This window comes from Artemia franciscana, chromosome 7, assembly GCF_032884065.1.
Source record: "Artemia franciscana chromosome 7, ASM3288406v1, whole genome shotgun sequence".
In the NCBI taxonomy this organism is placed as follows: Eukaryota; Metazoa; Arthropoda; class Branchiopoda; order Anostraca; family Artemiidae; genus Artemia; species Artemia franciscana.
The window spans coordinates 5,428,826-5,453,932 of NC_088869.1; the positions used below are offsets into that span (position 1 = coordinate 5,428,826).

A 25,107-nucleotide genomic window follows, 5' to 3' on the forward strand; every position below is an offset into this window, starting at 1 on the left:
AATCCCGGAAAGGGGTTAGGCTTAAAAAATGAAACTTACAGTAATGAATCCAGGAGGAGGGGGTTTAAGTCCTCAAGTTTTGGAATTAAATATAACACGCTTTCAATGCGACTTACTGTAATTAACTGCCATTGCTTATTGAACGTGAGCAATTATTATCCTCCATTGAAAGCTGGTTGGGCTGTCAAATTAATTTTACGTGTGTAATTTGAAAATTGGAAGAAATGATTATTTTCATTATTACAGGGCCTGTAATAATGATTTATTACATTAAATATGTAATATTTATTACATAAATAATGATTTATGTATTTAATCATTTTCATGATTACAGGGCCTGTAATCAAGGCCCTATCTAAGGGGGGGGGGGTACCGGATTTGGACCCCGCCATGAAATTTTGTCCGATTCGCAAAAACGTAACAAAATGCATATAAACAAATTTTTGGTGCTTTTTTATATTTTTTTGTTTTTGTTTTTTTCCCAGGGGTGATTGTATCGACCCAGTGGTCCTAGAATGTTGCGAGAGGGCTCATTCTAACGGAAATGAAAAGTTATAGTGCCCTTTTTAAGTGAACAAAAAAATGGATGGCACCTAGGCCCCTCCCACGCTAATTATTTTCAAAATGCTAATTAGGATCAAAATTCTGATATAGCCATTTTATTCAGCATAGTCGAAAAACCTTATAACTATGTCTTTGAGAATGACTTACTCCCCCAGAGTCCCCGTGGGATTGGCTACAAGTTACAAACTTTGACCAGTGCTTACATATAGTAATGGTTATTGGGAAGTGTACAGACGTTTTCAGGGAGATTTTTTGGTTGGGGGGGGGGGAGTTGTCAAGAAGAGGGGGATATGTTGGGGGAACTTTGCATTGAGGAATTTGTCAAACTGGAAGAAAATTTCCATGAAGAAAGCGCAGGGTTTTTCAGCATTATTTAAAAGAAAACAATAAAAAAATAAACACGAAAAAGCTTTTTCAACTGAAATTGAGGAGCAGCATTAAAACTTAAAACGAACAGAAATTATTACGCATATGAGGAGTTCACTTTCTCCTAATACCTCGCTTTTACGCTAAAGTGTTTTTAGTAATTTTAACTATTTATTCTACGGCCTTTGTGGTTCAGGGGTCATTCTTAAGGAATTGGGATAAAACTTCAGCTTTAGTGTAAAGAGCGAGGTACTGACGAGGGTGGTAAACCCCCCCCCCATATACGTAATAAAAATATACGAATACAGAAGCTCGTTTCGTAAGATAATTCGTAAGATACGTATATCTTTTACTAATAAAAACGTTCGTAATAAATTAAAAGTTCTAGTTACCTTTTTCAGTAACCAAAAAGGGGGGAGGGCAACTAGGCCTCCTCCCCCGCTCCTTTTTTTCTCAAAATCATTTCATCAAAACTATGAGACAGCCACCTAGCGAAAAAAAAAATATGCAAATCTCGTTTTAATTATTCATCTGCCAAGAGCTGAAATCAAAACATACAGTAATTCAAAAACGTTCAGAAATTAAATAAAAAAGACAAGTTTTTTTAACTGAAAGTAAGGAGCGACATTAAAACTTAAAACGAACAGAAATTACTTCGTATATAAAAGGGGCTGCTCCCTCCTAAACGCCCCGCTCTTTACGCTAAAGTTTTTTATTTTTTTAAAGTAGAGTTGAGAGAAAGTGTCTCAACTCTTTCAAAAAAAAAAAACAACAACATTAGAGTTAAAATTCATGCAGCTGCAGATCACCTCTTAATCGAGGTTATTTGAGTTTCAAAGGGAAATGTTAAATTTTAGCACATTAAAGATGCGAAAAATATCATTGGTCCTTAGTCCGCCACGTAATCAGAAATTTTTCGGGATTAGGGGGGGGGGCAACTTAAAAAACTAAACAGAATGCTTAGGAAACAAACATAAAGTAGAAACAATAGGGGAAGTCTTTTCAAGACAGTGGAAATTAATCCAGTGGAAATACGAGAAATTCAATGCTTAGAAAACACGAGAAACTATAGAAAACGCAGATAAAGTTTGGGATATAGCGGGGGGGATGGGTCAAAATCTCTTCTGTCTCTAAATTCATTTCTCTTATGAAATAAGCTGACCCAGGGAATATTCAGAAATCTTTTTACCATAACTTTCTGTTATTTCCTATGTAATTAGTAAACTTTTTTCCTGTTGGAAAGGTCTCCCTCCTAACATAATTGAATACAGGAAGCTATCGTTCTTATGAACAGCTATAAATCATGTTACTATTCCTATAAATAAAAAATGATCTCACAAATGTGAGGGAGTCATTACCAGGTCGACGAAGGGGATGTGTTACACAGGGGTGGAACTTGAGCGAAGTCTTTGGGGGGAATGTGATAAAGGTGCCAATGAGTAAAATCTTTAGGGGCCAGTGGGACAAAGGTGCCACTTGACAAATTTATTCGAAAAAAGACTGAAAAAGGGAAAGAGGGCACCAGAAAAATCTTGGGGGCAGACCCCCTGGATGCTGTTTAGCAAAAATTACCTTACAGAATTGGTAAATTACTAATATAGGGTAGCTTCTATGTCTCCTGCTAATAAGACTGGTACCACCTCTATATCCTCATGCTTAGATAGATTTGTGCCCAACAGATTTCCCCAGCTGTTACTACGTCAACATCTACTCGTCAAAATGGCCGAAAAATGTAAGCTTGTCTTTAAGTTACCTAAGTGCCCAATCCAAAGAGTATGAGTAACTTACAAGAGTGGAAACTGGTGCTAGTGTCGGCCAATAAAAATTTCGACGCAATCTAGCGTTTGGCGACATTTTACGTATTTTTCAGTGTAATGTTAAGAATAATTAAGTTAATTTGCATATTTGATAAAAATTAGTGGAGTAATAAGTGTCTTATTGCTAGATTGCATTGGAGTTTTTTTTTTTTTTTTTTTTTTTTTTTTTTTTTTTTTTTTTTTTTTTTTTTTTTTTTACTTTTTTTTTTTTACTTTTTTTTACTTTTATAAGTTACCCATACTCTTTTCTGCAATTCATATTTATTAATGTATGACTGTACTGTCTCTATTTTATAAGGATATTTTAAAGAGTGAAATCTACGTGCTTTTTGATCAGAGGTGGTTTTAGGGGGAAAACTTGCACCGAATGCAGGAATTTTAGGGTTGCAAAAATTCAAATGAGTAATGTAACGGTTATAATCATTGTGAAATTTGTGAAATTTCAGAGTTGAGGTGGGGGGGGGGGGCTGTGTGGGAGGATCTTCCATGGAAAAACTTCTCAGGGGGGAAGAGACTTTCAATGAAGGGGGTGCAGGATTTTCTAGCATTATTAAAAAAAATGAAAAAATAGATATGAAAAGTTTTTTTTCGACTGAAAGTGAGGAGCAGCATTAAAACTTAAAACGAGCAGAAATTATTACACATATGAGGGGTTTACATCCTCGTAATACCTCGCTCTTTACGCTAAAGTATTTTTAGTAATTTCAACTATTTATTCTACGGCCTTTGTGATTCAAGGGTCATTCTTATGGAATTGGGACAAAATTTAAGTTTTAGTGTAAAGAGCGAAGTATCGACGAGGGTGAACCCCTCATATACGCAATAAAAACATACGAATATAGAAGTTCGTTACGTAAATTAATTCGTAAATTACGTATATTTTTTACTAATGAAAATGTTCGTAAAAAAATTTAAATTATAGTTGCTTTTTTAAGTAATCAAAAAATTGGAGGGCAACTAGGCTTCCTCCCTCGCTCCTTTTTTCTCAAAATCTTGCAATTAAAACTATGAGAAAGCCATTTAGCAAAAAAAATAATATGCAAATTTCGTTTTAATTATTTATGTTCGGAGAGCCAAGATCAAAACGTGCATTAATTAAAAAACGTCCAGAAATTAAATAAAAAAAAAACAAGTTTTTTTTAATGAAAGTAAGGAGCGACATTAAAACTTAAAACGAACAGAAATTACTCCGTATATGAAAGGGGATTTTCCTCTTCAACGCCCCGCTCTTTACGCTAATTTTTTTTACTGTTTTAAGAGGTAGAGTTAAGAGAGAGAGCCAAACGTTAGCGTAAAGAGCAAGGTGTTGAAGAGGAAAAGCCCCTTTCATATACAGAGTAATTTCTGTTCGTTTTGAGTTTTGATTTCGCTCCTTACTTCCATCTAAAAAAAACTTGTTTTTTTATTTAATTTCTGGACGTTTTTTAATCAAGAAATAGAAGTTATCTATCTGATTTGACTTTGCTTTAAAACTATATTAATATGTAGTTTACAGGAGGACTGTAGGCCTATCCGGTGGGGGACAGGTTTTAACCTTACCCCCTATTTCCCCTCCAATGTTCTACTTATTGGTCAATGAGTAGTAAGAAAGCAGGTAAAAAGTAACATCTCTTGGAATAAAAAATAAATAAAATATTTGTTCAACTCGAAATCAGTCTTAAAGATGTAGATAAAACCTTTGTTTGAAGCTGTTAGACAGAGTCCATGGGAAGTATACTCCTTCTTCTTCACTCTTTTGGTAAATCTTCAAAAAAAATCATTTTATCCCTCCCCCTTCAACAGAAAGCCTGAATAATGTCCTCGTATATAGCCATCCGAAGTTGCCCAAAAGACATAGCCTAACCTTGGATCCTACCTACGGTGGATTTACTTTCCTTTAAATTTTTGAAAAGCTCTCAGTGAGAGCCTTTTTTTTCTCAGTGGCATTTATTGAACACACCCCCCGTTGTAGCCGTACTGTCCAACTTCCATTAAGTAGTGCCCCATCTCATATGTCCCTCCCTCTAATTTCGAGAAACACATTTTTTTTCTATTTATTGGAAAAATTCCTTTTTTTTTGGTATCTTCATTGAAAATAATACCAAACTTGCCCCACCTCTCCCCTATATTTTGAAAAACACGTTTCACCTCCTCCTATTTTTTATTTATTTGTCAGTTCTCTAATACACCCACTAAATTCTTAAGAGCAAAATATAAGTATAGTACTACTATAGTACTATTTTTGCAATATAAGGTCCTAGGCTATTAAGCCCATAGTTTATGATTGTTTAAGTAGTGAGTTAATTTAAAAGACACTATGTGTTGCCAGGTTGTGAAAATTTATGGCTGCAATATTTCAGGAACTACTAAGGGTATTAATCTGAAACTTTCAGGGAATGTTGGGAGGGAAATTGAGCAATTAAGAATAGGCTTAAATGTTTCTATTTTTTGTGCTTTTCTATGTTTTTCAATGACATTTACTAAATACATCCCACATAGTAGCCGCATTGTCCAGCTTCCGTGAGAAAGAAACTTGATGATTGTTATTTGGTTCTGGTGTATGATCGCGTGTGCTTTTTGTGGGTAATCACAGAACAATTGAGTTCCGCTGTTTTATTCTTAGCATTTATTTCTATTCACAAAACGATATTGAGGGCTGATATTTTGTGAAAGGCTTTGTCTTTTTCTTGCTATCAATATCCATCCAGACTATACTTAGTGCAGTATATATACCCAAAGGAGGAAGGGTTAGTCCACGACTTTTATCTTTCATAATGTCTATTGTGACGGGCAAGTGAACAGGGGGGGGGGTCTTCTGGCCCATATCCTCTCCCAGAATTCTAGTGTTTTCATATGGTTTATACAATGGCATATATTAAAAAGTTTTAGGGGGGAACAAAATCACATTTTTTGATACGTAGGGATTGGAGAAATTTGTCGTATTTTTTAATGGAAATCCCCCCCCAAAAAAATATTTTCAATGAAAATGCATCCAAAAATGTATTCTTATGAATCTAGGAGACAGAGGCTCCCCAACTCACCCACTTCATTGACACCACTGGGTTTCCCCTATAAATTTCCAGATTTTTCATATACTTCACCTTTTTTGCCGTTTTTTTTTCGTTCAAAAGGGGGGCTACCTTAAGAAGTCTGCTACAGAAATAAATCCCACGCAATACCAGGGTTGCCCCCTCCCCAATAAGGGAAACTACATCATATCCAAATATAGAGTCCATTTAATTAGGATTATTTTATCAAAGAGTAAGGGAAATCAGGCAAAACAGTCTAGATTGCTTAAATTACGGCAAATTAGCATCCACACTTTGCAAAGAAATAATCTTTATAGTTGGGGAATAAGTACACAGGTTATGATCGAAGGTAAGAATATCTAGAAACTCGTTGAACTTTTCCCCCAAAGCTTCATCCGACAGTTATTGCTACTTGTAATTGTCTCCCAGCTGAAATAGTTCCCATAGTCATTTTTAGACCCATTTAAGAGGAATTTAATTTTTTGTGTGGTAAAATGGATATTCTCAACACTAGTGGCGTATCATTGCTAAATGTGTATCATCTTTCCTAAAAGCCAATGGAGTTTCTAAGTCTAGTAGTCCCAAATTCTCAGAGTTCCTCGGCCTCTGAACCCTAATAAGGAGGGATATTACCGACTATTCAAAATATTATTATTCAGTATGTTTTCATGTTATTTAATACAGTTTTTTTTATTGTTTTTCTAATGTTACTGCTGTTATTGTCACTCATTACCTTTTTTTCTTATTAGTATTTTTACCATTATTTATCGTTCTCTCTTATCAATATTTACTGAAGTATGGTAAAATTTCTTGTAAAATCTTGAAGTATAATGAATGACTGTTTTTAGTTCCTAAAGCTTATTCATTAAATTCGACGGAAACAGTCAAAATTGTTTAGTTCGACAGGGTGGATTGATAAGCCTGTTTGATCTCTAATGACCTATTTTCCGTCAGCTATGAAGAAAACAATAACCCTGATATTAAAGGCGGTACATATTAATGTCCTTAGGCCAAAAGGTGCAAAGTTGGAGGCCTCAGGAAAACAAGCTATTAAAGATTTTTGAAATCGTTTCGGTCTATACTGAATTTAAAAAAAGAAAATGGATGAACAATACTGTCTTCTGAAATAAAACGTTTGTCCAACCGATGTAATTCATATAGACTTCAAAATAGAGCTGGTTATTTCTTTTCATTAAAGATTCTCCTGACATCAAAATAAAGTATGATAAAAGTGAGATTAGACATTAAAAATGAACATTGTAAAACAGCAGCGTTAAAAATTGTACATCTAGCAAAGTCAATCCACGCTGATTATTATCAGAATCATTAGAATGATGATTCTAGATTAGAATAATCATTAGAAATAGCTTTAACTAGAGGCTACGGTACGCCCTTTTCATGTTGGAAAAATTTCTATTGATGCCATTTTCTAAATTTCTTACGCTAAAACGTAACTTACATGTTTCAGAAATTAGTACTTACGTATTATCTAGAACACACTCGAGAAGTGAAGTTAGGTTAATCATAATAAAATATACCAAAATATGATGAAAATTTAATACTTTAGTAACAAAATTATAGAAACTGCAACATAAAATTTTGGAAAGCAGATCGCCCAGAACGCATTATATTAAATACCTAACCACCTCCATAAATAAAATATTTTTAATTAAAATATACCTGCATCGTAATTTATTTCACGAAAGAATAAGCTTATTATAACCGAATACGAGAGAAAAACCCGTTTATTCAGATAAAAAAAAAAAAAAAACTTCTCGAGTGTGTTTTTGGATAATTCGTATGTAACCAGAAATTAATACAACAATTCTAATTGAATAAATGATTCTTCGCATCAAGTCAAATAGAACTAAGGCTCTATTTTTTGGAAAAAAACTTGATAATGTTATTTTTCATTCGCGGAGCTTAGAGATTTAAAGACTGGTTGAAGAAATAAGGTCAAAGCTTATTATACTCCCGGTTACTTAACCTTTGAAATAAGATACTGGTAAAAGAACTTTCTCCTTTTAACTTTTTGCTTGTGAGTTCCACCAAAATTGGAAATTCATATTGTGAGATTTGATACCAATCTAAATATATGTTCTCATTATTCTTTTGGTATAAGTTCTATTTTTCTTCTCTAAACGAATCCCACTGTAAAAATCTTTAAAATATTGACTGTTTTTCCATTTCGGTTGTAGGCTATTAGTCTTGAATAACGAAAGATCGTTATTACGACAATAAAACGACAATTAAAGATAGTAGTACAAACATAGGGGAGGCTAAGAAGAGCGAAGGGGCTGGTCAGATATTCCAAAAAGTAAGACATTACAATGTAATGTTTAACTCTAACCTACATACTGGACAATAACATTTGTTTTTATATTTGCACTTATCCCCAAACTGAATTCTTACAGTTTCCTTATCTTGTAACTTAATGAAATCAGAATTCAACTTATTGCTATTTCGGTACTTATGTATTATCCCGAACACACTCAAGAAGTGAAGCTAGGTTGATAATAATGAAATATACCAAAATATGATGGATATATAATACTTTAGTAACAAAATTATGGAAACTACAATAAGGAATTATGGAAAGCAGGCAGCCCAGAACGCATTATACTAAATACCTAACCTAACCACCTCAATATATTAAACATTTAATTGAAATATACCTGCATCGTGGTTTTTCTCACTAAGACAGCTAATTATAACCGATAGCAGAGAGACAAACCGCTTTTTCTAATATCAAACAGATCAAACTTCTTGAGTGTGTTCAGGATTATGCACAAGTACCGCAATTTCTTTTTTTTTTGTACCAAACCCCACATGCACTTGCTATCTCTTTACTCTTTGATGATATTAATGGTATTGATTACTTCCCTGTTCCACAGATACGTCAAGATCTATTAATATTTTCAAATATATTCTATTGCCAATAAGGATTTAGCTTTTCAAGTGACAATTCTGACTGTCGGATTTCACACTCAAAATGAGATTACAAACTTTACAATTTCTTTTGGCCCACATCTTTTAAAGTTTGTGGAGAGTCTTAACTCATGAATAAATAGCATCAACTTTCTTTTCTACTGCAACACATTATACAGAATAAAATAATGCTCACCAGGGTTGTTTTAAGTGAAGGTTTGCCTACTCTCTGCTCTTGGTATAAATTTTGGAGTGCAACTTGATTTGCCATGCATGGACCACTTCCACCAAGCCATGGCTCTTTGCACCGCACGGCACAATGGGTGTCTTATATCACATCACGCTTGGCGTTCTACCCTGACGTACACAATTTTTTAAAAGTGGATGAACAGTGAATTTGTCAAATAAAAGCTGATAAAAACTACACTTCCTTTCCACACAGTATAGAAAACAAGACATAGTGACACATTTATTCACAAAAATTGTACACCAAGGAAGAAACTTCAAGGAGGCAACAGACAAAGGCGGGGGCCAACACCAGCCCTTCTAGGGATAGGAACATACCCGCTCCCGTTAAAACTCCGAAAATCAACAGGAAGTACAACATTTGTAATATTTAGAAAAAAAACTTTACAGCTTTTAAGGCATAATACTCCTGTTTTTTAAACTTTAGATCTTGGTCTTGCAGCACTTCAGCTGGCTCGCTCCCCGCGGTAAAAGTTCTGTTGATGCTTTTAGGCATAACTAAAGGCTCCAGAAGCTCTCAAAAGCGTTTCCATCTCAGTCCTGTCACCTTCTATCAATTTAAATTAATATTTGGAATATTTCAAATTTCAAATCAATTCACACATATTCAATAGCTAGCAGCAAAGCCTGTCAGACGACAGGTGGAAGCATGTACTCTTTTGTGAGAGCAGAAGAAAAATATTTTGCCCACTTCCCCCTAGCACATGAATTGAAGTTCTAACCCCTCCCTCCCTCCATAAAAACTTTTGATGAAAGTTTCAACTGAATTCCCCACCCAAGAGACAAAACAGGGTAGAATTACAGAAGCTTCGTATAAAGTTTGCTACCATTTTGAAGATATTTGTAGTGATTAATGCTCGCTTGACATCAGGAATTACCCTCTGTATAGCGTTGCACGATTGTTTTCAGGGTTAGGGACTAGGGATTGGGGGCGGCTAGTTAAATTACATAGGTAGATGGTTTAATGTTAATTTGCAAATTTTTGTTCATATTTGTTTCTCAACTATCATTGTTGATATTTAAGGACATGTCATGAGATGTACATTTTGGTCTGCTGCAACTCAGAAAACCATGGCTACCCGTCAAGCACCTACACAAAATTTGTTTCGCGGGGAACGGTGAATAATGAAAAACGAACAAGATTTATTTCATAATTTGAATTGGAATTCCCAGAAATTTAGCAAATTTTGTATATTGGGCGCGGGATGAACTTTGAGCCTTTCCTCCCTCTGAGTGAGTCCCTGGTCGTATAATAAATTAGAGAGGGTAAAGCCCAAAAATTTGTCCATGGTTTGGGAGGTGCGGGCTTGGTATAAATTTTCCATGAAAAGTCACATGTTTTTCAGATGTTATACAATCATATATTTTTTCTTCCAAGGGGCAAAAGGTCTCTTATAATTCCAGTGTAGCTAACCCTCTGAAGATTGGACATCCCTGATAAAGATAAGAAACTTAAGTTACAAAGAGAAAATTACAACGTAGATTAATGACTTAGTGAAAGTTAATTTAAAGTTTTTTTCTCATAATCTTGGTAATAGTCATGGTCTTTTATTATCAAGTTTTCCAGAAAAGATTGGTTCACATTATTTGGGAGTTTCCTCTTGCTGCCCCTGACAACTAGGTCATTAAACACAAAGTAAGAAGCTACATGGCTGATTGGATTTAGAATTTCACAACGTATATTAAAGCCCATTTATCTGGCAGATTCATCACATTCCTTGAAGTACCAAGGGCATTGAAAATGAAACCTGGCTAATTTAGTCGGTTAAGCGGAAGCTTACACAAATAAGCATATAAAATATATATATATATATATATATATATATATATATATATATATATATATATATATATATGTATGTATAACATATTTACAAACCATGAAAAATCGGGATTTCAATTTTTAAATAAAGAACCTACATATATATAGGTAACTAGCTGTTGGGGTGGCGCTTCGCGCCACCCCAACACCTAGTTGGTGGGGCGCTTCGTGCCCCCCCAAGCCCCCCCGCGCGCGTAAGTCGTTACGCGCCATTGTAGTTGTGTCCCTGTGTCCCACCTGTGAATAAAGATAGATATATATATATGTTTTTAACTACGTAAAACATGCGAATACAACATTCGTATACAACATTCTTCGCTGTCCCATTGTCTATGCATATAAATAGATTGTCAGGTTTACTGACTCTTGAACATGCAACATATAATTGTCCATGGGAAAAACAATCCGTATTCAGATCTATACCTCATTATTCTAATGATGTGTCCCTGTGTCCCGGTCATCATTTGTGTCCTGGTGACCCAGTTTGTAATTTCTCTTTGAGTGTCCCGGTCGTCATTTATATTCCCTGTGTCCCGGTGTCCCAGTCTGTAATTTCTATTCGAACAATCCCTGTGTCCCGGTCGTCATTTATATATCCCGCCTGTGCCCCCGGCGTCCCCGTTGTAGTTGTGTCCCTGTGTCCCGGTCGTCATATATATTCCCTGTGTCCCGGTCGTCATTTGTGTCCCGGGGTCCCGGTATGTAATTTCATCAGTTGACAAACATGACGTCAGTCGACAAACAACTTCATGACGCATACAGCTCAATCCTTAAAATGACGTCAGTCGACAAACATGACGTCAGTCGACACTTAAACATGACGTCACTCGACACACACACACACACACACACAGACAACTTATTTATATATATATATATATATATATATATATATATATATATATATATATATATATATATATATATATATATATATATATAGATATATAGGTAAGCAGGTAGTAGCAAGTATCAAATTAAAAAAACAGAAACTAGGAAAAAAAGTGAAAAATCGGCAAAACATTTGCTGAAACCATATAGTGCTGAACAGATTAAGAAGGATTAACAGCTTAAGAACACCCTAAAACTTCATAATTTTGAAAACCCAAAAGATAAATTTTGAACATTTTCTATTTACAGATATGAAAAGACTCAAGATAGGTCCAGAAGGATGGGAAACGATTTTATTTTGATTCTTTCGGTAACTTAACGGGAAAAAATTGCAGCAGAAGGGTGAGACCAGGCACAGAGGGCAAAATTAAAAAAAAAACAACGTAAAAATTATTTGAATTATATGGAAAATCGTGAGTAAATCATAAAAATCTGTTTATGTCGGAAGATGGGTACATGAGCACGAAGCTTCCTCCCTCACCAATGTATGTGCTTGGCATGGAACAGCTTGGAGGCCAATAAGTTGTCGGCTCAAAACCAAAATGCTATACACAAGCATATAAGGCTTTGAATTAGACTTGGTTCGAAACCTTACAGCAGCAGTTGTGTCATGCCCATACTCACTATAGTCACACTTGTGGATAAAATGAAAGTTACGCACGATTACAGTGGGAGTCGATGTTTCTTCCACAACCCCCTGAAGATTCGTCCCCCACGGAAAATTATCCCCTGGAAGATTAATCCAAGAAATCCCCCCCCAGCGGAAAATTAGGCAGCCATAGAGTAAGTACAAAATAGATACCTTAAAATGTCGATCAGGCGCCCGAAGGATTAACAAAAGGATCGGATATCAGAAACGGTTTTAGGACTTGGGTTGGTTGGTATTTAATCACTTTCGACTTATGAAAAAGGACTAGGACTCTCAATTTCTAACCAACTGGGCAACCTCTGAAGTTTCTACAATTACGAGGAGATGTTGGGAATGAGGAAAGGGCATCCCCCTTCCTATATAGAATAAATTTTGCAAATTTAGGACTTTAATGTTACTCTTTACTTTCATAATAACAGCGTAGACCAGGAATGTTCCTAAAAATGAAGAGGGATTAAATGTCAATTTCTATCACTACCCGTCCTCCACCCTTCCTTAGAACTAATTCTGTATTTACGTGATGGCTCAAGGAGAGTTGGGATATTTTGGCATTAAAATGCACTCTTTGAGGCATTCGCCCCTCCCCAACAACAGTGAAAAAGGGTGTATGCTGGGGGTGGTTGCTCTCCAATCACTTTTGAATCCTGGAACGGGCACTAGAACTTTCGATCTCTAATTGAATGCGCCCCCTACAAGGTTTATGCGAGCACTCCTCATGTAAAAACCTTATATCTTAACAATAGGCAACTTGCATGACAGTCCTTAACCCGGGGGCTGGACGGAGTATTGTCAAAATGCCTCCCAGCATCCTTACCTCAGCGAAGTTTAACCAGGATTGTTTTGAAAAATTGTTCATTTTAGTTTTATTGATTTTATCCACTAGTAATTTGTTTTTTCTTATTTGTATTGCTGAGGACGGCCCTTGGACATAGGGCCGAAATATTCATTCTAATTTGTTTCCAACAGTCTTGAGAAATTCCCTATTGTTCTTCTTGTTTTTGGTGCTTGTGACGGAAAGGCAGTGTGGTCTTCGTCGCTACTTACAGCTGAAAGTAAGAAGCAATATTAAAACTTAAAACGAACAGAAATAATTACGTATATGAGATGGGTTGCCTCTCCTCAATAGCTCGCTCTTACACTAAAGTTCTTTTTTAACTTTTGAAAGAGGTTATTGTTCCAATTACATGGCCTTAGTGATTCAGGTCATTCTTAAACAACTGGAACAAAAATCAAGAAACTATTCCGTATAAAAAAGGGGCTGTCCCCAAATCGATGCCCCGCTCCTTACGCTAAAGTTTTTTTTATTGTTTTATAGAGTTTTGAGACAGTCAAACTATAACGTAAAGAGTGGGGCGTTAAGGAGGGCGTCGCTCCTTACTTTCAGTTAAAAAAATATTGTTTTTTTTAAATTTAATTTCAAGAAGATACGTAGAACATCTCCAAGTGTTTTGTCGTAAAAAGAGGCCAATGGCTCTGGCCAAATGGCCATAAATATACAAATTTTGCCAATATGTTTTTGTTGTGACATATCCTCTGCTTTGGTAGCGCACTGCTATGTGGGTTCTCGATACTCGGATGGATGGCCACTTATACCTGTCACACATGATACAATCAGACAATTCGATTAGGTACCTTCGGACAAGTCAAATTATCGTTGGGTACTTATATCAGCCGCAGGTAAAAAGCCGGGATCACCGACAATGATTAACTGAGTATGTTTGATTTGATGGCAAATGGAATGTCATTTAGGCTATTATTTGTATGAATTTAGCTAATCTATACATCTGGATTTAGAATTTATCTGAAAGTGATAATAATTGATAAGCTCGGAGGAATGGCATACTTTTACAGAAACTCTGGAAGTTAAATTCACGTGATTATTACTAGTTCTGTTGTTTCTGAAATTCGAAAGTTGGCAAATTTTTGGTTTTCAATTTAAATTATCTGTTTTTATGGCTTTATGGTAGAAATAAAATAGTAGCATCGTCTAAATATATAAACTTACTGAATTATAAAAGATAGAAGGCCATTACTTCGCCCAATCCGCGTACTGCAGAATAATGTCATTAGATCATTTTGTGGAATAGGGAACCGGGATTCGGCCAGGTCAATGTACGGAATAACTAATATAATGCCTGATTGCATGATTTTATCAGCAAGATTGCATGATTTTTATACACTGGTTTTTATGTACAAGTATTATTATGGGTGCCTTCCGGATTGTTTTACAGGAATATTTCGGGAAAAGTCCAACGTTCATTGTCACGGAACTCGGATAACTGGAGATATTGAGGTTCCTCGCCTAGTTTCAAGTAGGACTGCTTTTTCGGTTATTTAAAGAGGGGCTAAGCTGTGGAATAAACTTGTCCCAAGCACCAAGGAATTATCCATTAGTCAATTTAAATCTGAGCTGCGTGTGGGGTTGCTTGGTAGGTATACCTTCGAAACAGATTAAGATTGATGGAATTCAAATTGACAATAATTGTTTGTTGTATTTTTTTTTTGCTTCGGGATCATAATATTATGTTATTTTGTTGTGTATGAATTGCTTATGTAAGTTTTTTTTGGTACATGGTTTCACCCTTCTGCTTATTATAGATTAACTTGTTGTTTTTTTTGTTCTCTGTTTTTTATTATTTTTTCTCTTCTATTTTTTGTTCTTTTTATTAGTAGCACAACTCTGCAAGCGACGCTTTTGGTGTGCTACCGATTGATTTTGTCTCTGTTATTTTTTTGGGTAATAAATTGCTATTACTATTACTATTATTCGTAGAAGAAGAAGAGACATTAAAGAGGGTAGTAGACACCAAAAAAAGCGCAAAGAGTGAGAAAGGGCGAGAAATTGAAATAAATGGAGACGTAAAAAGCGCAGTCCCTATAAAATCCTTATTCACATTAATAAAATGCAGGGTTTCGATAGGTGTGCAGCCACGATTCCACTTAAGAAGGAATCCAATTTTATTATTTTTGGGAGGGTGGTGGTAGTGGGTATAATGTCCAATTCTGTAAAATTTGACTTAGCCTATAATCATTATTCAATCAAAAGTACATATTAGATATAATTTCACACATGCTTGAGGAGAGTGTTGTAAACAGGGGCGTATCCAGGACATTTTTTCGGGGGTTGGGAGGGGGATTTACAAAAGTATTTTTTCGGGGGGGGGGGGGTTCTACCAAAAAACTTCAAAAAACGCATCAAAAATGTGTTTATTTTGATTTTTGTAACGTGTTTACCAGTCAGACAAACATTGGGGGGATTCGAACCCACTAACCCCTGCCTGTTTACGACTTTGGTCGTAAACATTTATATTGAATTTACGGACAATAATGCATAAATTAAATTTTGCAAAGATGGCACAGAGATGGCACTGGCCTCCACATATACGGGGTAATTTACCCTCGGCAATTGTGGTGGTGGTAGTGGGCGAATGCCCGATTCTGTAAATTTGGTTTCATACTTGAAAATCCAAATTTTCAAATCAAAATCAAATCAAGATTTTTCTTAAGGGCAGTAGTATCACATTCTTGTCAGGGTCACCTCGTTAAATCGCGAAAATAAATAAGTCTCCACTGAACAATTTCAAACAATCAGACTTTATTTACACTGTCCTTGGGACTTTATGGTTTACGGTGTAAACCAAATGGTTTATGGTTTATATGGTTAAAGACAAATATGGTTGTGTGAGTTTCTACTTAGCCAATTCAAACAATCAGATTTCATTTTCACTGACTTTGGCACTTTATGGTTTGCGGTGTAAACCGTACGGCTTATGGTTTATGTGGTTACAGTCAAATATGGTTGTGTGAATTTCCACTTAACCAATTCAAACAACCAGATTTCATTTTCACTGACCTTGGTACTTTATGGTTTACGTTGTGAGCCATATGGATACTATTGTTACAGACATTATGGTTTTACGATGTTTCCGCTTAACCAATTCAAAAATTTAGACTTCATTTTCACTGGCCTTGGTGTTTTGGCTTTCCAACTATCGAAGTATTATGATTGTTAAAGTCTTAAAATACATGCTACAAAGCAGGATTCATTTGCTTCCAAAAAAAGTTTGTTTATGCTGATGATTATTTAATTTTGAAACTGAATGCTGGTAAATTAAGCAGGTGTGTGTATGCTTACCCAAGCGCAGCTTTTCCGCAGTCTTTGGCACGAGCAACAGACCTCAAAATCTAGACAGGTGACTGCGCAGGAAACAATGAAAAAATAGCGAGGATCAGCTGAATGCTTGCATAATTCGTATGATAAATTTCAGTATTATCTTCAGTGTATTTATTTTTCATAGCTAAGAAATAAGCTTGCTAATAGTCAGGGCCGTATCCTGGATTTTTCTTCGGTGGGGGAGGGGGTTACAAAATGATTTTTTCGAGGGAGTTACAAAAAAGCTTTAAAAAATACATCAAAAATTTGTTTTTATGTTTTTACTAGCTGGAGTGACATTTCAGAGGGGGGGGGGTTGAAGGGTTCAAACCCTCCACCCTGGATGTGGCCTTGATAATAGTTGAAGGCAGATCCTATTCTGGACTAAGCACAATAATGATACAATTCTTACGTAATTACTTTGAGTGACTTATATTTGTTTTGGGTGGCAGTTAAAAAAAACTTTGAAAAGCATTAAAAATGTGTTAATATGCATTTTTACTTTGTTTTTTACGATTCAGACAAAAATTTCGGGAGGGGTTCAGACCCCTTAACCACTCCTCCCCGGATACGGCCTGGATCTGAATGCTCAAATTTTTTGTGAGTTCATTTCAATATCACATTCCATACAATTTCCATTAACAAAAGAGGTTGCCATTGTTGGCCAATGCCATAGCTGTGTATTTATTTAATATGTCTAAAAAATGGTCATATTTTAAGCCCCTAATCGGCCCGAATGCTATTTTTCACAGATTTAGCTTATTTTTCCAAAACTAAACAAGGAGAATTAAACAAGAAGTAAAATAAGAATATTAATGGATTTACAAAAAGTGATAACGTAGAATGCACTTTTTCAGGGGTTTGAGAGGCTAAAGCCCTCTAACACACCCCTTACCTGCATACATGGACGGTTTAAGCCCTTTTTCTTTTGAATTTGTACTAATAGGATTATTTTTTATCTCCGTTTTTGGTGTTGATCTTGTTCTGAAATGTCGCTTAACTATTTTTTAATTTTAGTAGCTGTTATTAAACTGTCAAACCGACGGAAAATGAAACCATCAGAAAGTTTAAACTTTGACTATACAGAACAAGTCAGAAAAATTAAATCTAGTAAAACTTTGAGAGCGGTGGAAGTTCCCGCATACTGATATTGGACAAATTCGAAAATGATATTCATGCTAAATAACAAGTTTATAAGTTTCTAATGTCGTGATCTTCATCAGACCAATAACCTTGTTTTGCTCATAATGTTCAAAAACAAGGTCATAAAGTATATTTCCAAGGGAGCTGGTTAACATGCACAGATATAAAACGTGAAAAATATGTCATCTTTTTATTTCCAACATTTGACATTTTATTATTGTAAAATCTGTCAAAGCCTTGTTGAAACGCATGTTTTCCCTTTTCTCTTTTGTAGAGTTTAATTGATATATATATGTATATATATATATATATATATATATATATATATATATATATATATATATATATATATATATATATATATATATACCGTGTTACCGTGAATGTCTGCAAATTGGCTAATGTCGAGATTCATAGGTGAATATCCGAAATACCTTTTTTTCTCCTTGATTTAGCCATTTAGCCATCGTTGCCAGTCAAATTTATTTGACTGGTCATCTGGTCATCGTTGCCAGTCATCACTGGTCATCGTTGCCAGTCATCGATTTAGCCATCGTTGCCAGTCAAATCTATTTGACTGGTCATCTGGTCATCGTTGCCAGTCATCGATTTAGCCATCGTTGCAGGCAAAATTTTTCAGTTTGATGCAAATTTATACGATGGCACAATAGGTTAGATTAGATTTTATTTCGTTTGACGAGGTTAGGTGGGCCTAGGTTAGCTTAAGATAGGTTCTTAACCCACTTCGGATATTTACAACCAAATTTACCCTGATCGTATCTAACTTTACTTAACCTAAACTAACATAATCTAACCTAACTTTAACTTTTACCTCAATATGCTGCATAAGACTGAAAAACCTGATTCGCAAAGCTAATTGAATCCAAGCAGAGAAAAAGGAATTTCGGACATTCACCGGTGAATGTTGACAATATTCAAATTTTGGACATTATTGCTAAAAGGGAGAATGTTCCTGCAAAATGTAATTTCTAAATCGTAGGTTCAGGCAAACAGTGGAAATCTTTGAAACAATCTTCTGGTAGTGATATGCTTCGAATATGATATTTTGTTGGATTTTCCTTTTGTTTGGTTCAAAATTATGAGGTTTTCAGGGCAGTATTACATTTATTTCAGTGTTGCCACCTTCAACCGTGAAAACAAATAAGTAAAACTAATTAGTTTAATTTATAAGGCGTTTAGTCCATATTGAGGTCTTTTTCATTATAAACTGAATTCCGATTTTTCAGTTTTTTAGATATGTATATGTACTTCATTTCACTGTCCTTGGTACTTTAAATCCACTTTACCTCTACTCAGTAAAATAAACTAACCATTGTATAAAACTAAGTATAGCCGAAGGGGATAACTAGTACCGCAATTGGTTGGAATTTTCTCATTGGCAATGCTGGGAACTGCCCGCTGTACATATGCTACAGAATTTATTGGCCTACTATTTTTCAATAGTGTATAATTGTTATTAAGTCCATAAATAGCACATATGCATGGACACAATCTCTTACAAGGCTTCAGAAGACAATCCACTATTGTCAGCTGTAGAGATACGAAATTTTGGGTTGCAAAAAAAATCTGGGAAGGGTCCTATTCGTTTGGGAAACGGTTTCTAGAGAAATAGAACAAATATAATCAAACTATCGGCACAGAAGCTCTTGTAATTCCGTAAGAAATATGTCAGGTTAGGGGAGGGGGTTACCGTTTGTGCTCGTCCTCATGATATATAAAATACAATATATAAAATAGAATGAAGCAACTAATCATTTACCAGCTCATTTTCAATTTTTTTTGAAAGAATTTCATTTGTGTAGAAGAATTGTGTAGGTGGCCTGATCCGTGACATTGTTGCTTGCACTCGACCCTGAGATGAACTTTTCGTTTTTTAATTTTTATCTGATCGATCAATATGTATGTTTAACTTTATTTCTTTTCTTTGTACTTGTAAGCAGGCGTGGATCGGAGGGGGGCTACTCCAATGTTTTTCTGGCGCCCTCATCTGTTTTTATCTTTTTTATCCATCTTTTTAAATAGACTTGTCAATTTGGTCCGTTATCGGTGCCTGTGTCAAATTGCCTCCCCCCAAGATTTTGTTCTAAATCCGCCTTTGCTTGTAAGGCATAGGGTATGGAGAGAGTTAAAGGCTTTGGGTGTTGTGTATCCATGTCTCCGAAAAGTGCACTCATGATTTTCGGTTCAAGAGCTCAATGGTTTCTCCAGTATGTACTCACTTCTCACATGCCAGTCTGCTTGACCATTGGGGTTACAGGGTTTTAACCATGAAAAAGGGGGAAAACACAATTTATATTGAAAAAAAATATACAAACTTGAAAAACTTTTGGGTGGGCCTTTGGTGTTTTTTGTCATGAAAGGGCAATTTAGTTGCCTTTTCTCATATTTGTCCCTCAGAAGTAATTTCCTTTGTACATGCCTACCCAGAATTTTTAGATCGGGAAGGGGATCTTAAAAGGTGGGTAGTCTGAAAAAAATTGACTTTTGCAACAAATTATAGAATAATCAATATTTTTAAAGGGGCTGATGCAGAGGCCCCACGATAAAACCCTTTAGTAAATACAAAAACAAGATAAAATAAGGATCAAATAATATGTAATAGACTGAAAAAAGACAACGCAACAGGAGAATTTAAAGTTCGGTTGAACTGTGTTTAGACATCTAGCAAGGCGTTGGTGTTTAGGCGTTTAGGTGTCTGTTTTTAGGTTGTTTATTTGTCTTACATCGAAGGTGCTTATGAAAGATTTAGGTTTGGAGAATAAAGGCACAACTTCGAATAAATGCAAAACGAAGGCGAATTATATGACAACATAGACACGGTCGTAAACATTTTGATGCTTTTGGATATTAGCAAAAAGCGATCTCCTCCTTCCTACAGTCACGTTGCACTCCATCAGATAGAAATGTTTTTGTTCATTTTTCTCTTCTAATTTCTATATGATCTTCTCTTCTTATGGTTCTCGTTATCGCTGCTGATGAACGATAGCCCGTGGAGGTAGGGTTGAAACATCCAATATTTTTCCAATTTCTGCATTGTCGACTGTGGAAATTGAAAAAAAACTGATGCGTAATATGATACAGTTTCATATGGATGAAATTTCACCAATAAGAGAAAAGGAACACTGGAGGAGGGACCTCCCTTTTAATACTTGAGCTTTAGAGGCAGCGGTATCTTTTTAAGCAAAGGTCTGTTTATAGTGTAGCCTTACTTGTAAAGCTCGCGAAGCTGTCAGAAAATAATGACCCTCATCTCTTAAGTCTTAGGAACGCAAAGTGTTTATCAGACAGACATGAAGAGCACCCTCTTGACAGGGGGTCGTTAAAGATATTTTTTGCCTCCCCGCCATCAAAAGGCCGCAACTGGAACACCCAACGTGTAAAGTCAAAAAAGATAAGCGTGAAATTAATTATGTCTCTTATTCATTGCATTTGCGTAACTGCCCAGGGTAGGGTCAGGGCGGAGGTTAACCTGAAAGTATACCTTTAAAATCTTAGTGTCTTATGGAGTATAATTTTTCTTTTAAAATGAATGCTTTGACAAGCTATTAGTTTGAAGTGTCAATAAATTCTGTGAGTGATAGATACGCAGCGAAGAATAAGTAATGCGACTAATTAGGGTTATAGCTTTTTCAAATTTTTTTTTTTTCACTTTTGTTAATGGTTAAGATCCTTAAATTTGAAAGCATTAATAAATTAAGGTACATTTAATACAGACAATACGTTTTTACATGAGTTGCACATTTTTATAAAACTCTTCACTAGAGTAGAAACAACAGAGCAAACTCAAATTTTCTACTCGTCAAGTCAATACTAGTTTAAAACAGTTTTATTTTCGCTCAGGTTTTGTGGAAAATAATGTCTTTAAGGAAAATCAGGGATTTACCCTTTTTCTTTTATTTTACTGATTTTAAATTTTTTTTTTTTTTTTTTTTTTTGTATTTTTAGAGTCGGAAGGCTGTTTGTCTATAGTCTACTTATTGTTGCTTGAAGAAGCTGCATTGAAACGAAACGCTTTTATTATGTAGTTGAGGAGGGATTCTATTATAGAGGAACAGCGTTCTTGAACCATTGATCCTGCCGCTTTTAGGTCCAAACCTCTCTAGAGGTGTTTTTTTTTTAGAGCATTTGAATGCTCTGAATGAAACATCTATATCTAAATATTAATTTGATGCTGTTTGGAACCATGGGGGCTCTAGGGGGCAGAAAAGATGGGAAGTGGCTGGACCATGTACGCATGTTTCAATTGTTAGTTATAATAATAAAAATACGAATTGATTTGAGAATGTGAATAGAAAGTGCCTAGACATTGAGGGTGTTGAGTGGAAATAAAAATTATGATTTCAGGAGGATGGCGTGGACCCTGAGCTCTCTGCTTACGTCCCTAGGAGGCAGGCTAGTTGACTTCTACCTAATATTGATCCCCACTGCCCTCAGAATTTGTGCCAATGGTTTAATCCTCAAATAAAACAAGTCCCATCCTCTGAAATTAATACGACCATCTGTTCTACACGAAGTGGCCAGGAAAAGAATTACACATGGGAGGTGCATTGCTCTTTACTAAGTCAGTCCTGTGTGTTAACCCTGACTACCAGGGCACATCTGAAAAGGCTTGTTTTTATATGATTCTGCCAAGGCATGCTTCCACCTAGCTTTTGTGAAACGGCTTCCCTACTATACACATACGGTGAGGTTATCGATATCATAAAAACATAAGTCTAGGACGCTATTATTTGGGAAACAGACTCAAACCCCATTTTTACAACAGCTGTCTATGTATTAAAGGTCATTTCAATAGCCCCATATAGAAATTATTGTTTAAAGGGTTTGGTTGACCTGGAACACCTTTCCTATTAAAAGTTTTGTAAATTGAACTGTGATGACCAGATGGCCAAAATTGAGTGCAGCTTCCGGACGCGCCATAATAGTATCGAGTTGCAACAACTTATGTGGGTGAATTCCTGTAGTGCTTTCAATTTACAGCTTAAAAAAGGGATCACTAAGCTTTTCAGACCTTGGCCAGATCAGCATTGCCGCCAACGTGTTCCAGAGTTGTTCCGAAGTCCAACAAAAACTGTCCACATGGGTGTATGGTCATCAGATGGAAATTTTGCTCTTAGAGCTTAAAAATCTCAACCTGTTCATTTGTAAAATTTTAAGTTTTTTGATTTTCTTGAACATCATATTGAGGAAAAAAGCAAAAATAGTCCTAGGTGTATCAAAAATCAAGTATAGAAAAAAAAGTATTATCTTCATGGGAATAATGTTTGAGCAGTGGAAAAGTTTCAAAAGATCGAAAGATTTCAATAATTCAAAGATTTAATCAGAATTAATCTTTTACTAGAAAAGTTTTTATCCATAAGCTTTTATTCAAAATCCACAAGTAAATCAAATTTCGATTGAAAGTTAAATAGTTATTGTTCCTTGTTTATTTGTTCTTTGTGTATTTCTTTATTTTTTTTTTTGTTTGTTAGGAATAGGTCCCGTTTTTTACTTACACCTAGAAGGGCAAAATGTTTGGTATGATCTGAAACTGTCAGTAGTTTAATTTAGCCATATACACAGGGGAGTCACCGTCAGGCCTGTTCCCCCTCCCTATACCAAAATGTCAAGATTATTGCGCTTTTCCTTTTAATTTCCTTTTATTTTTGTAAAACGTACTCATTATTGTTCTTTTACACTTTTTGTTTACACTATTGTTCTTGTTTTTAATTTATCTACACGTGTGTGCAGGGCTATACCCAAGAGTTTTGTTCAGTTTAAGTAAAACTATTCAGTTTTGTTCATTTTGTTCAATCTGTTCAATCTTTTGTTCAATCTGGTTACTGAAATAGTGATTTATAATACATAGTACTGTCGGAAATTTGAGAGTAAATGGTCTGAAAAAATTCTAATTACCGAAGGTTTTAAATAGCATGACCTGAAATAGCCAAGAGGGAAGGAATAGTACACTATTTCACAATATTTGTGCAATTAATGATACAAATGTTTAAAGATAAATGTACGAGACGTGCATGTATCTGTTCATTTGAAAAAAAAAAAGTAAATATCGGTTACTTTTGGTACTTCTTAATTATTTGGAGCAGATTCAAGAAGTGAAGTACGGTTAATCCTAAAGAAATATACCAAAAAATGACGAAAATGATACTTTAGAAACAAAATTATGAAACTAGACGAAGAATTATAGAATTTCAGGCCGCGCAGAACGCATTATACTAAATACCTAACCAAACCAACTCTATATATTAAATATTTAACTAGAAGATGCCTACAATGTAATTTTTCCACTGACCCTAAGCTAATTGTCTCCAAATATAGAAAGCTAAACCGGTTTTGCCGGATTTTTCAGATCAAAGTTCTTGAGTGTGTTCCGAATAATTAACAAGTACCTTATTTTCTTCCAAATGAAGGACTTCCATATATAATAGTCTAGTGAGTTTTAGATAGTGATGAGAGGATATCACTGAGAACTAAAAGGATTTGGTTCTTTCCTACAGCGTGAAACTGCCTTCGACAACTTTTTGTCCTTCATGCGAATTAATCTACTTAATCAAGCACTCCATATGATGGGGCTCCACCGTAGCGTAACTTTTCCTACTTACGCTCAAAGCACTTTCGGTGACACAATCTACGTTTTTCGAAATCATCGACAATGTCGATGGTAGAATGCTAAACTGCTTGGTGACAGCTTTTTCTAATTGTTTATCCTCTACTATACAGCTTGGTTTACGCGCCTTTTCACTTATTGAAAGACAAGTGCAGAATTTGAATTTACTACTTCTACTACTAACAACTCCCTGCAGCACCAAAAGACCTGAGGCCAACAAAGCTATGCTCGCTCCTCATCCATCCCAATATATTCAAAGCTCTTTACAGCCTCCCAAGAAGTTCCAATTTCCCCTAAATCTTTTCCTACGACCTCCTCTTACACCATTGGGGGGGGCTTACCTATAATTAAATTTGAAGATAACAAAAACAATAATCAAACGAACTTGGTTTCTTCGTTATAAATTTGACAGACAATTATTAACTTATATCTTATTCATATATCTTATATCTCAAGTCTGTGAATGAAAACAAGTGACTTCTATTCACCGTTATCCGTAAATGTTTGGTAGTGGTGAAAGCTGAAAAGAGGTCACTACTCGTTTTTGTTTTGAGGGTGTAGGAAGCTAAGACCGAATGAAACGTCCGTTTTTCTTAGTTTAACTTTAATTGACAGTTTTTCTTCTTTATATTCCTCATCCCCAGAAGCTAAATCAACATTATTTTGGGCAACGGGGATCATCATCGTCAACCTGAACATAACTCTCAAAAGTTAACTCTCCGCAGTTGGGAAGAAGCAAGCATGTGCGAAGGATTTTTTAGGGTGGGGGGAATAAAAGATTCATTTCACTTTTGGAGTTTTGAAGGCTCTGGCTCTGATCCATCCCTGCAAACTTACCAGAGCACAAATCCCCCCTCTAATCAGAATTCAAGACCTATAGTTCAAAAGGCATAAA

General features: G+C 35.4%; 1 protein-coding gene across 1 annotated transcript in view; it reads left to right on the top strand.

Annotated features, from left to right (window-relative positions):
- LOC136028763 (uncharacterized) overlaps positions 1-25,107 on the top strand; it is a 120,264-nt gene that overhangs the window by 340 nt on the left and 94,817 nt on the right. The gene's annotated exons all lie outside the window — the stretch shown is intronic.